This window comes from Podarcis melisellensis, assembly GCF_964234715.1.
Source record: "Podarcis melisellensis genome assembly, chromosome: 9".
Lineage (NCBI taxonomy): Eukaryota > Metazoa > Chordata > Lepidosauria > Squamata > Lacertidae > Podarcis > Podarcis melisellensis.
Genome location: NC_138541.1, coordinates 27,417,266 through 27,428,824, shown reverse-complemented (window position 1 = coordinate 27,428,824; position 11,559 = coordinate 27,417,266). Strand labels below are relative to the sequence as shown.

The 11,559-nt window shown below is 42.6% G+C and overlaps 1 long non-coding RNA gene across 1 annotated transcript in view; it reads left to right on the top strand.

Annotated features, from left to right (window-relative positions):
• Nucleotides 1–1,335: 1,335 nt before the first annotated feature.
• LOC309377880 overlaps nt 1,336–11,559 on the top strand; it is a 977,944-nt gene continuing 967,720 nt past the window's right edge. The window contains exon 1 of the long non-coding RNA XR_014171758.1: nt 1,336–1,456. This is a non-coding gene — a long non-coding RNA (uncharacterized lncRNA). The remainder of the gene's footprint in view (nt 1,457–11,559) is intronic.

The following is an 11,559-nucleotide window of genomic DNA, read 5'->3' as shown; positions in this document are numbered from 1 at the left end:
CACCCCCCTCCCCGCATTGGGGATGGTGCAGGACTTTCATAATGACACCAATAAATAACAGAATGCTAATGTCTTTTCGGACAACTCCTTGGGAAATGTGATTTCCTCTGGCCACATTTTCACACAGTCTTAATAGTACAAGCCAGGCATCGGGCATTCCTTCTGTTGAGAAATGTAGGTATTTCCGAGCATTTCCCATCAAGCGCTTGTGCCATCCCGAAAGTTTTCTAAATTGAATCCGGCATTAAATAAAATTCATGTGAAGGAAACCAGCCTCAATTGTTCTGTCTAGCTCAGCATGTGGCATTCACGCTCTCTAAATTTAAATAAGGTTCCCATCTGTCCTATCATGCGACAAGCTCAGGGTATCAGAAGCAGAGAAGAAGCAGTATATTGGATGCACAGCTATATGCCTCTGCTTTACTAGACGTACTGTAATTTTGTGCCAAACACAAACAATGAAATATGCTGCCCTGTTGAGTGTGGAGGAGCTACAAAACATCTGTTACACACACCTTTCTCCCATCTTCTATCTAGAGAATAGAAATGCTACCAGTGAACTCTGAAATTCTTGTTGCCTGAATAGCCAGGATACGACTCACATTGGCTGCCTACGCACCGTACATTTGAAGCAAATCTGTGCCCACCTCCCCAAGAATCCTGAGAACAGCAGTTTACTTCACACAGAGCTATACTTCTCAGCACCTTTAACAAACTATAGTTCCCAGGATTTATTTTTTTGGGGGGGAGGGAGGGAGGTCATTTATATGTGTGGTGTTATGCAGCCAAGCAATACATGTAGTAAGGACAGGGTCCCCGTATGTTCTACTTTACAAAGAACATTTCTCTGTTAGTACTCTATGCGAAGGCATCCTCTATTTGGATGGTTGCCTGGTCCAAGTCTGGTTTAAAGATGAAGGCCCACAAGAAAGATGAGAAGGGGTCTTTAGATTGCCCATCAACAGAAATAACCAGGAATGAGCAGACAGGCCCACCTGGCACTTAGTCATGGTCTGCCCTGCAATGGTGAGATGTATAACGATGATGATGATGGTCATCATCGTCATCATCGTCATCACCATCAGTGCTTTTTTCTGGGGAGATGCAGGGGTACACATACCCCTAAACATTAATCTAAGTTTGGCCTCATTGAGGGGCAGTATTTCAATATGAACAGGAAAATAAGAGCGCCCCTAAACATTTTTAAAGAAAAAAGCACTAATAAGAATAAGAATAAGAATAATTTATACCCCACCCACCTGGCTAGGTTTCCCCAGCCACTCTGGCCGCCTCCCAACATAATTAAAAGCACAATAAAACATCAAACATTAAAAACTCCCCTAAATAGTGCTGCCTTCAGATGTCTTCTAAAATTCAGATAGTTGTTTATCTCCTTGACATCTGATGGGAGGGCGTTCCACAGGGAGGCACCACTACCGAGAAGGCCCTCTGCCTGGTTCCCTGTAACTTCACTTCTCGCAGTGAGGGAACTGCCAGAAGGCCCTCTGAGCTGGACCTCAGGATGAATGATGGGGATGAAGACGTTCCTTCAGGTATTGCATTTCTATTTACATTTTAGTTAATACTACTAAATTTGCATCTGTACATATACATTAGCACAAAACATTTTATGCAGATTTGTGAATATTTGCTTCTGCAGGTTGAAATTAGAACTTGGTACACCCAGGCACTGGGAAGATGCAGTAGCCATTTGAACCAATAAGAATTTGAACCATTTGAGTTCAACACTCAAACTACTGCACCACACTTGCTCTTCACTCTAGTTGCTGACTAGGGAATGGGCAGCTGAACCTGCCTGCATTGCTCGCTGTTATGTACTGAGCCGAATCCTAGAACAATAGGATCCAGAATGCAGCAGTCTCATTGGTCCGCAGAAGCCACCCAATCCAGCTCCAGGTGGAAGTGAATCAGCGACCTGATTGGCCTGCAGGAGCAGCCCGGAATTAGTCAATCACGCGGGGCCCATTGTGTAAATAATGTATATATAGCTAGATGTTTTGGGAAAAGCTTCATTCATTGCTACTATGAGCTGATTAAAGAGCATGAAATTCACACTCGACTCCAAGTATATTTCACTCGCCCTCCAAAATGCTGTTTTGCACTTTTAAAAATGGGAGCTAGCAGTGTCAAGTTGGCCAAACCTTAGAAATTAGCACAGATGCAGACCAGATTCCCCATAATGACAGGTATTGCAACTTCAAAATCAAAATATAATGCAGTGGTCCAAATGCAGGCTGGACTGAGATGGTTCATTTATAATAGTGAATTGCTTTGAGGATAAAAGCTGTGGCATTAACCTCCTGACATTCAGGAGATGTGGATTTCTGTGTGCTTGTTTACTTGCTTTCCTAAGCATTTTCTGAGGCAATAGATTAAAGTTCAGACAGGGCTAGTGTAGTCCCATGATGGGTATTGATCCCCTTGATTTAATATTTAATCATTTCTAAAAGAATGTGGAGCTATCGCAAGTAAATCATTTGCACAAATGAGCAAAATGAACATTTCTGCTTGGGTAGAATCCAGCTGTTCAGATGCTATGTCACACCAGAGGAAGGGGGAGCTGCCTCTCCCCACTGGCTCTTCGCAGTGTGGCTAAGTGGGCATCAAGCTGCTATCCTCTCTGTTAAGCTGTGCAAGAGTGAGTATTCTTCTGTCCAGTGATGGACTGCTGAGCCATTCCCTCATCTTCAAGTGCTGAAGAAGTTGCCTCTTTGCCACCATTACAGTCAGCAGTAACTGTATCTTCTCTCCAGTTGGGAGATTCCATCCCACTGGTACATGGTTAAGGAGTATGCGGTCAACAGCAAATATGAGAGGCAGTGGGAACAACATTCATGTGTGAACACTGTGGTTAATTTCTTTGGCTTGAAACACCCTGGAAAGTTCCTAGTGGTCTTCTGTGAGGACCTTGGACCTGTCTGACCAAAAGGCATTGTTCTTTTTGTTTTACAACAGAGCTGGGAGCCTCAGGTTTTTTATATGTGGCCCTCTGGGTTCTCTCCTCCTTTTCCCAAGGGTATCAATTTAATAATAATAATAAACCTAAATAATGAAGAAGGCTTCCCAACCCCTGATTAATTTGTTTGCAATGGGATATCCTGCTTTAACATTTCAGAAACGATTAGTGTAAAACAACAAATGTTAGATCCACAAGGAACCTGTTCACAACAGAAAGCCTTTGATTTCAACAAGGTAAATGTATTGTTGTACACTACCTCAATCTCCGAGTGGTGCTAGATTCTTGGGGTTCAAGGTGCTTATCCAGGGTCTGTGTTTCCTTTTGGAAATGAGGCACAGAAGAGACTTTATTTTTACGCTATATGGTTTATTTACACACATATACAACCTGAGCCTATGATGGAGGAGTTCACAGCATCAACACCCAAAGCGGATTCGCTTTTCCCATAGATAGGCCCAGCCTTGGATTCCACAAACCTCAACCATTGCTCTCTAATGTTGCTCTGACTCTCCTGCCTCTATCCTAAGCTTTTAACTCACATTGCTTCCAGCTCTGTAAACCCCAACTTTATCTCTTGAGGGAGGGACCCCATCTATTTGCCATCTCACACCTTGACTCTTTGGTCCTTTGTCTTCTTAATGATCCATCACTTCACATGATAATCTCATCAGAAAACTGTTGTTTAGTCATTTAGTCGTGTCCGACTCTTCGTGACCCCATGGACCAGAGAACGCCAGGCACCTCTGTCCTCCACTGCCTCCCGCAGTTTGGTCAAACTCATGCTGGTAACCTCGAAAACACTATCCAACCATCTCGTCCTCTGCCGTCCCCTTCTCCTTCTGCCCTCCATCTTTCCCAACATCAGGGTCTTTTCCAGGGAGTCTTCTCTTCTCATGAGGTGGCCAAAGTACTGGAGCCTCAGCTTCACAATCTGTCCTTCCAGTGAGCACTCAGGGTTGATTTCCTTCAGTATGGAGAGGTTTGATCTTCTTGCAGTCCATGGGACTCTCAAGAGTCTCCTCCAGCACCATAATTCAAAAGCATCAATTCTTCGGCGATCAGCCTTCTTTATGGTCCAGCTCTCACTTCCATACATCACTACTGGGAAAACCATAGCTTTAACTATACGAACCTTTGTTGGCAAGGTGATGTCTCTACTTCTCAAGATGCTGTCTAGGCCTGTCATTGGCCTTCTCCCAAGAAGCAGGCGTCTTTTAATTTCGTGGCTGCTGTCACCATCTGCAGTGATCATTGAGCCCAAGAAAGTAAAATCTCTCACTACCTCCATTTCTTCCCCTTCTATTTGCCAGGAGGTGATGGGACCAGTGGCCATGATCTTCGTTTTTTTGATGTTGAGCTTCAGACCATATTTTGCGCTCTCCTCTTTCACCCTCATTAAAAGGTCCTTTAATTCCTCCTCACTTTCTGCCATCAAGGTTGTGTCATCTGCATATCTGAGGTTGTTGATATTTCTTCCGGCAATCTTAATTCCGGCTAGGGATTCATCCAGCCCAGCCCTTCGCATGATGAATTCTGCATATAAGTTAAATAAGCAGGGAGACAAAATACAGCCTTGTCGTACTCCTTTCCCAATTTTGAACCAATCAGTTGTTCCATATCCAGTTCTAACTGTAGCTTCTTGTCCCACATAGAGATTTCTCAGGAGACAGATGAGGTGATCTGGCACTCCCATTTCTTTAAGAACTTGCCATAGTTTGCCGTGGTCGACACAGTCAAAGGCTTTTGCATAGTCAATGAAGCAGAAGTAGATGTCTTTCTGGAACTCTCTAGCTTTCTCCATAATCCAGCGCATGTTTGCAATTTGGTCTCTGGTTCCTCTGCCTCTTCTAAATCCAGCTTGCACTTCTGGGAGTTCTCGGTCCACATACTGCTTGAGCCTTCCTTGTAGAATTTTAAGCATTCTAATTAGATTCTAACACTTTGGCTATAGTGGTCTGGCGATTTCTTAGAATTAGAAGCCTTTAATTACATTTATTAAATTCTAACACTTACTGGTTCCAGGAATTTAGAAGGGATGGTGCTGTGGTCTAAACCACTGAGCCTAGGGCTTGCCGATCGGAAGGTTGGCGATTTGAATCCCCTTGACGAGGTGAGCTCCCTTGTTCGGTCCCAGCTCCTGCCAACCTAGCAGTTTGAAAGCACATCAAGTGCAAGTAGATAAATATGTACTGCTCTGGCAGGAAGGTAAACGGCGTTTCCATGCGCTGCTCTGGTGTCAGTGTTCCGTTGTGCCAGAAGCAGCTTAGTCATGCTGGCCACATGACCCAGAAAAACTTTCTGCGGACAAACATTGGCTTCCTCGGCCAGTGAAGCGAGATGAGCACCACAACCCCAGAGTTGTTCATGACTGGACTTAACTGTGAGGGGTCCCTTTACCTTTTAGTACCCACAAACTCATAAAAATATTTAGGTTTTGGTTACATATTTTTGTGCTAGTTATTCCAATTGTGAGCAAAATACTGTTTCGTTTTCTTTTGTCCCACCAGCTGCTAAATGCTACAGTTACTAAACAAAATATTAGTAATATGACTAAGCTCATTTAACACAATTTGGTTATTCGTAATTGTTAAATAAAATCAAAGGAGCCTGAGAAAACAACAATAAAGCATGGATAGTTTTTTTTCCGAATGAGAGTTGCCTTTTATTAGTATTAGGAACACTGAGACATCTTTGTTTGTATTCCAGCTGAAATGATACATTTCTGATGGGCCATCGCAGCCACCACACCATCTGCTTTCTCCAGGCTATTTATTCCAGCTTTCTCCAACACTTTCCCATTCCTTCTTTATAAAACACACGATTTGTTTTTCATGAAGTTGATCATTCTGCTGATGTTTTTATGGAATGTCAGCTCTGCAGGAGCTAAGTGACGAGAGGACATCTGCAAACACAACAGAACCTCATATGTTGATGCCTCCCTCCACTCCTCTGCACCCAGCAGGTCCGTGACAATGTTCTTGAAAGGTGGCAGCACCTCTAATTGCCAGGATGCAGAGATGTGTATGTGGAAAGCAAACTCTGACTTCGCGTGGCTGGATTGTAACCCACAAAGCTAAGAGTCACATCTGTTGCTCTTGTCTATGGCCACACCAAACACTAGCATGCAGCCCCCAGAATGTGGCCCAAGAGGGAATGTCTTTCTTGTACTGAAAAAAAAAAAAGCTCTCAGCCATCCTGTGATAGTTCTGGTAGTACTCTATCTCTGAACAGCACACTGATCTTGGGCGCTTGGATCCAACTTAGTCTCTTTAATTGTGCCTGAATCAATATATAAATCTGAGTTGACTGTAGTTGGTAGATTTAGGTCACATCCACACCATACATTTAAAGTACTATGATACCACTTTAAGCAGTCATGGTTTCCCCTAAATAATTCTGAGAGTTTGTTAAGGATACTGAGAGTTGTTAGGCAACCCCTATTCCTCTCCCAGAGCTACAATTCCCGGAATTCCCTTGGAAAGAGGGATTGATGGTTAAACTACTCTGGAAATTGTCGCTGTGTGAGGGGAATAGGTATCATAGTGCTTTAAATGCACAACGTGAATGCGGTCACAATGCATTTTCAGGCTGCAAATGCCCCAACAATCCAGACAAAAGCTGTGAAGTGGCCTTCAGTATCTCCCGCTGGAACCGAACACGCAATGTGACTGACGAGTAAGCAAAGCCGTTCCAAAGGCTCTGCATGAAGGGGGATCCCAAAAGATAAAATAACACAGTGGAATAGAAAGGGAAGGCTTAAAAACTCTGCTCTCTGAGGCAACTGAGTGGCATGTACGGTGGTATTCAAAGCCTATTTCCACCCAGGAGGACAATAGGGTGCTGACTATTCCTCTTGCCTGTTAAAAAAATAAAGAAGGGCTATTCAGACTCAGGGTGCAGTGAGCAGTCTCAATGGACACATGGCAGCCTCCCAGGAATCTTATCTTTTCTACGCAGCCTCAAATCATCAGAGCATCACAGCTGACTAATTCCCTACAATTACCAACTCAGCAAGGCCTTGAATCACGCAATGGAAGCAAGTTAACCAGTGTGACCTCAGTTCTTTCATGGTGTCTAGCTCTCTAATATTTCTCAGGGTTGCCACACATATTTGTGAGAGGTTCCGATTGACATCCATGTTGAAATGGGACTTGCTGCTGCACTTTATCTTCTTCCTGCTCAGTTGCAACTTAGCCATTCTTCATGGTTTTGGTAACATACTCTCCCCAGCTACCCAGCTCCTCTATTTTGCTTTGGTTTACAAACATTATAATGCAACACATAAGATATATATTAGTTCTCTCTCAACTATTCTAGATGGTGAAGGTCAACAGTTGCCAAGTTTTCTACCTTTAGAGACACCTTTCCCCATAACCTGGTAGCAATCATTATGTCAGCCTGTAATAGTGAAGGTAAGAACGAGATTCATGTGAAGCCAGGCTCCTCCCTCCATCAGCTATCCCCAGACCACAGATATTACCGGTACCTCTAGTCTAGATTACTACAATGCATTGTATGTGGGGCAGCAGTTGAAGATGATTTGAAAACTGCACCTGGGGCAGAATGCAGCAGCCAGATTGCTGACCAGGGCAAGATCGTTGAAGTCTATGAAACCAATCATGGCATCACAGCATTGGCTACCAATTAGTTTCCAGGCTCAATTCTAAGTGCTGTTTTTGACCTATAGAGCCTTATGTGTCTCATACAGGCCCAAGCTCAGAATGAGTGCAGGCTTGCAAGAGAGGTTAATACAGTGGTACCTCTACTTATAAACTTAATTCATTCCCGAAGTCCGTTCTTAACCTGAAACTGTTCTTAACTAGAGGCATGCTTCGCTAATGGGGCCCCTTGCTGCTGCTGCACTGCTGGCACACGATTTCCGTTCTCATCCTGGGGCAAAGTTCTCAACCTGAGGTAACTCTTCCAGGTTAGCAGAATTTGTAACCTACAGTGTTTGTAACTCGATGTTCCACTGTAATAATAATAATGATGATGATGTTTCTTTGGCTACATTCAAAATAAAAACAAGCAAGTAGTAGGTCCTCTGTGTGGAGAAATATTACTGGATGACAGAGAGATGATGGAACTGTTCAACATCAGTAAAAGATAAAGGCAAAGGACCCCTGGACGGTTATGTCCAGTCAAAGGTGACTATAGGGTTGCGGCACTCATCTTGCTTTCAGGCCGAGGGAGCAGGCATTTGTCCACAGACAGTTTTCTGGATCATGTGGCCAGCATGACTAAACCACTACTGGTACACGGAGCACCTTGACGAGTGCCAGAGTGTATGGAAACGCCGTTTACCTTCCCACCGCAGTGGTACCTATTTATCAACTTGCATTGGAATGCTTTTGAACTGCTAGGTAGGCAGGAGCTGGGACAGAGCAACGGGAACTCACCCCATTGTGGGGATTCAAACTGCGACCTTCCGATCAGCAAGCCCAAGAGGCTCAGTGGTTTAGACCACAGCGCCACCTGTGTCCCTTACCTGTTCAACATCTACTTTGCCTCTGTCTTTACTCAAAAGGAAAGCAGTGCCCAACCTTATGAAACAGAATAACTGATGCAAGGAGGGAGCTGCAGCACAAGGCAGGAAAAAAGTTGGCAAGGGAACACATAGCTACTTTAAATGAAGGCATCTCCAGGATCTGATGAGCTGCATCCAAGGGGACTAAAGGAGCTTGCTGTCTATCATCTTTAAGAATTATTATAGAATTTTTGCAGGGGGGGGGATGTCCCCATCTTCAAGAAGGAGGAAAAAAGAAGAGCCAGGTAACTACTGACTGTTTGGCTTGATGACGATACCAGGAAAGGTCCTAGAAAAGATAATTAAACAGTCTGTGAGCACTTAGAAAAGGATGCTGTGATTACTAAGACCCATGACAGACAAATCTCATTTCCTTTTTTGATAAAGTTGCAAGCTTGGTGGATCTGTGGAATGCTGTGGGCATAGCGTATCTGGATTTCAGTAAGTCTTTTGGAAAAGTCCCCCATGATGTAGAAAAACTGGTAAAATGTGGGCTGGATGAGGTAACTGTTAGGTGGATTTGTAGTTGGTTGACTAAACTGAAATAAAAGAGTGTTCATTAACAGTTCCTCATCATCCTGGAAAACAGTGACAAGTGGGGTGCTCAGGGTTCTGTCCTGAGCCCGTTGTTGTTCAATGTCTTTATAAACAACTTGGATGAAGGAATTGAGGGGATGCTCATCAAATTTGCAGATGACAACAAACTGGGAGGGGTAGCTAATGCCACAAGACATTAGGGATTCAAGATGACCTTAACAAATTGGAGAACAGGGCACAAACTACACCAATATATGATGGGGGACACCTGGATTGCCAGTACTATATGTAAAAAGTATCTAGGAGTCTTAATAGACCACAAGCTTAACAGGACTCAACAGTGTGTTGCAGCAGCAAAAAAATTGAATGTTAGCCATGCATCTTTCATGGCGATGTGTGTCTGACTCCAGCCCTGACATGTTGAATTCAGATTCACACACTAGTTCTTTTCTATATGCGTGTTGCCTATATTTAAATAAGTTATATATGCGGGTAGGTTTTTCCCCTACTATAGGAAGAACTACTACAGCCACAACAAGTTTTAGATGATACAGTAGTTTAGTAAAAAGTGACAGATTGCTATCTGGCGTATTTGTATGCTGCACTGATTACCACTATATGCTGAAGGCATCTCATCTTCTGCTGTGATTATGTTACCCTCACAATTGGCACTGCAGATGTCATAATGTAGTTCAGATCTTGAATGAACTCATTGGGAGGAACAATTCAGCAAAATCACCAGCATAACTCCCCATTTTCCTCTATAGTTCTGGCAAGCATATTTATTAGGGGATGAGACACACAATCACAGCACAAAATGATGATGACTCGCTCAGAAGTTCAGATACAGTGATTTTGATCAGTGCAGCTCAGAGATGGAGACTGCTTCATTCAGCCCATAATGGGATCTCCCTTGGTTAATAGTAGGCTTCCCACAATGCAGACGGGGTATGTCCCATGAAAAGCATATACCTGTCTTTCCTGAGGACACTTTGATAGGTATGAATGTGGGCTACAGCAAACAAATGGAGGCAGAAGAAGCTGCTAGGTGCAAATGTCCCCAGAAAATTTAAAACTGTCCGTATCCTCTTTTCTTAACAAATTAACATGGAAAGGCCTCTGTTTTCTTGCTCCTGTCAGCAGAAAAGACAGACACCATTACTTTGCAATTTTCCTGCATGTGTAGTTGGTTGATAGCAACTACTTAATCTTCATCTGTTTGTTCCACCTCCCTATTCCTGCTTTATAGAACACTTTTGTAAACATTCCCTGTAGAGCTTCACTGATTTTTATGTTTCAGAAATGATTTATAATCTCAATGGTATGCTCACTTTTTATGGTATTCTTGCCCTTAAAATTGGAAGGAAATCATAATTATGTTCCAAGCCTGAGTGCTTTACTTTGCAGGCTTTTATCTGCACCCAGGACAGGGTCAAACATATCACAAATTAAAAGAGAATGCCTATTAAAAGAGAAACAATAGCAAACCACTGTGCCCTTTGCTTCTAATACAGTATTTATTTTCTTGTTTTGTGAATTGCTGATATATCCATTTGTTTTGCTTGCCAAAGTAATTCTTTATCCTTCATCAATAGTTTATGCTGTGGAGGTGGGGGACCACTGTTTCTTCCTTACACAAGTCCATTTTTGATACATGTCACTGAAGATCCAGTTGCTGTTTCACTGCCAGAATTTGAGATACATTACACATAAAAACACAATGATGGATAGGAAGCTGGAAGGATGGAGACAGAAAAGGTACTGGGAACGTGTGTACCTCCCTACCCCTCTGTCCTTTCCACCTGTCTGTTCTGGTAGATCTGCCTCTAGCTTAAAATAATGACTGCTGAATTATGGAACATAGGAAGCTACAATATATTGAGTCAGATCATTGGTTCACCAAGCTCAACATTGTCTGCCTACACCGACTGGCATTGGCTCTAAGGTTTCAGAAAGGTATATTTGCAGATCTACCTGGAGATGACAAGGACCTTTTGCATTCAAAACATGTGTTCTGCCCGTGACCTATAACCCCTGATTGATTAAATTTAATGATCAACAACTCAGCCTACAAGTCTTTTAAGCTGATATACTTGTATTTAAGCCCATTTATTTGCCCTGAAACTAGTTCTCATGCAATTCAATTACTTAGCTGGTTTGTAGATTGGGCCATGATTACGTTTTTCTCTATTGCTTCTTTTAACTCCTATAAATTCGTAAGGTGAATTTGATGACTCCAATATTAATGTTCTAAAAAGAAAAAAAGGATAATACTTCATACTACCTATTTTTCATCATGCTCTAACACTTGTACCTTGCGAAGTAATTTGCAGTACAAATGCTACAATAGTTAAGTCATAAAAAAGACATTTCCTGGGTTCTTTTCTAGGATGAAACAGAAATTAAGCATGGCTGAAAGTCTAAAAAAATAATTTACAACTAACCATTTGATAAAATTAGCTCATTTTGTCATCTTCTGATGTGTTCAATTATTCCTTAGTGAGATAAACACCAT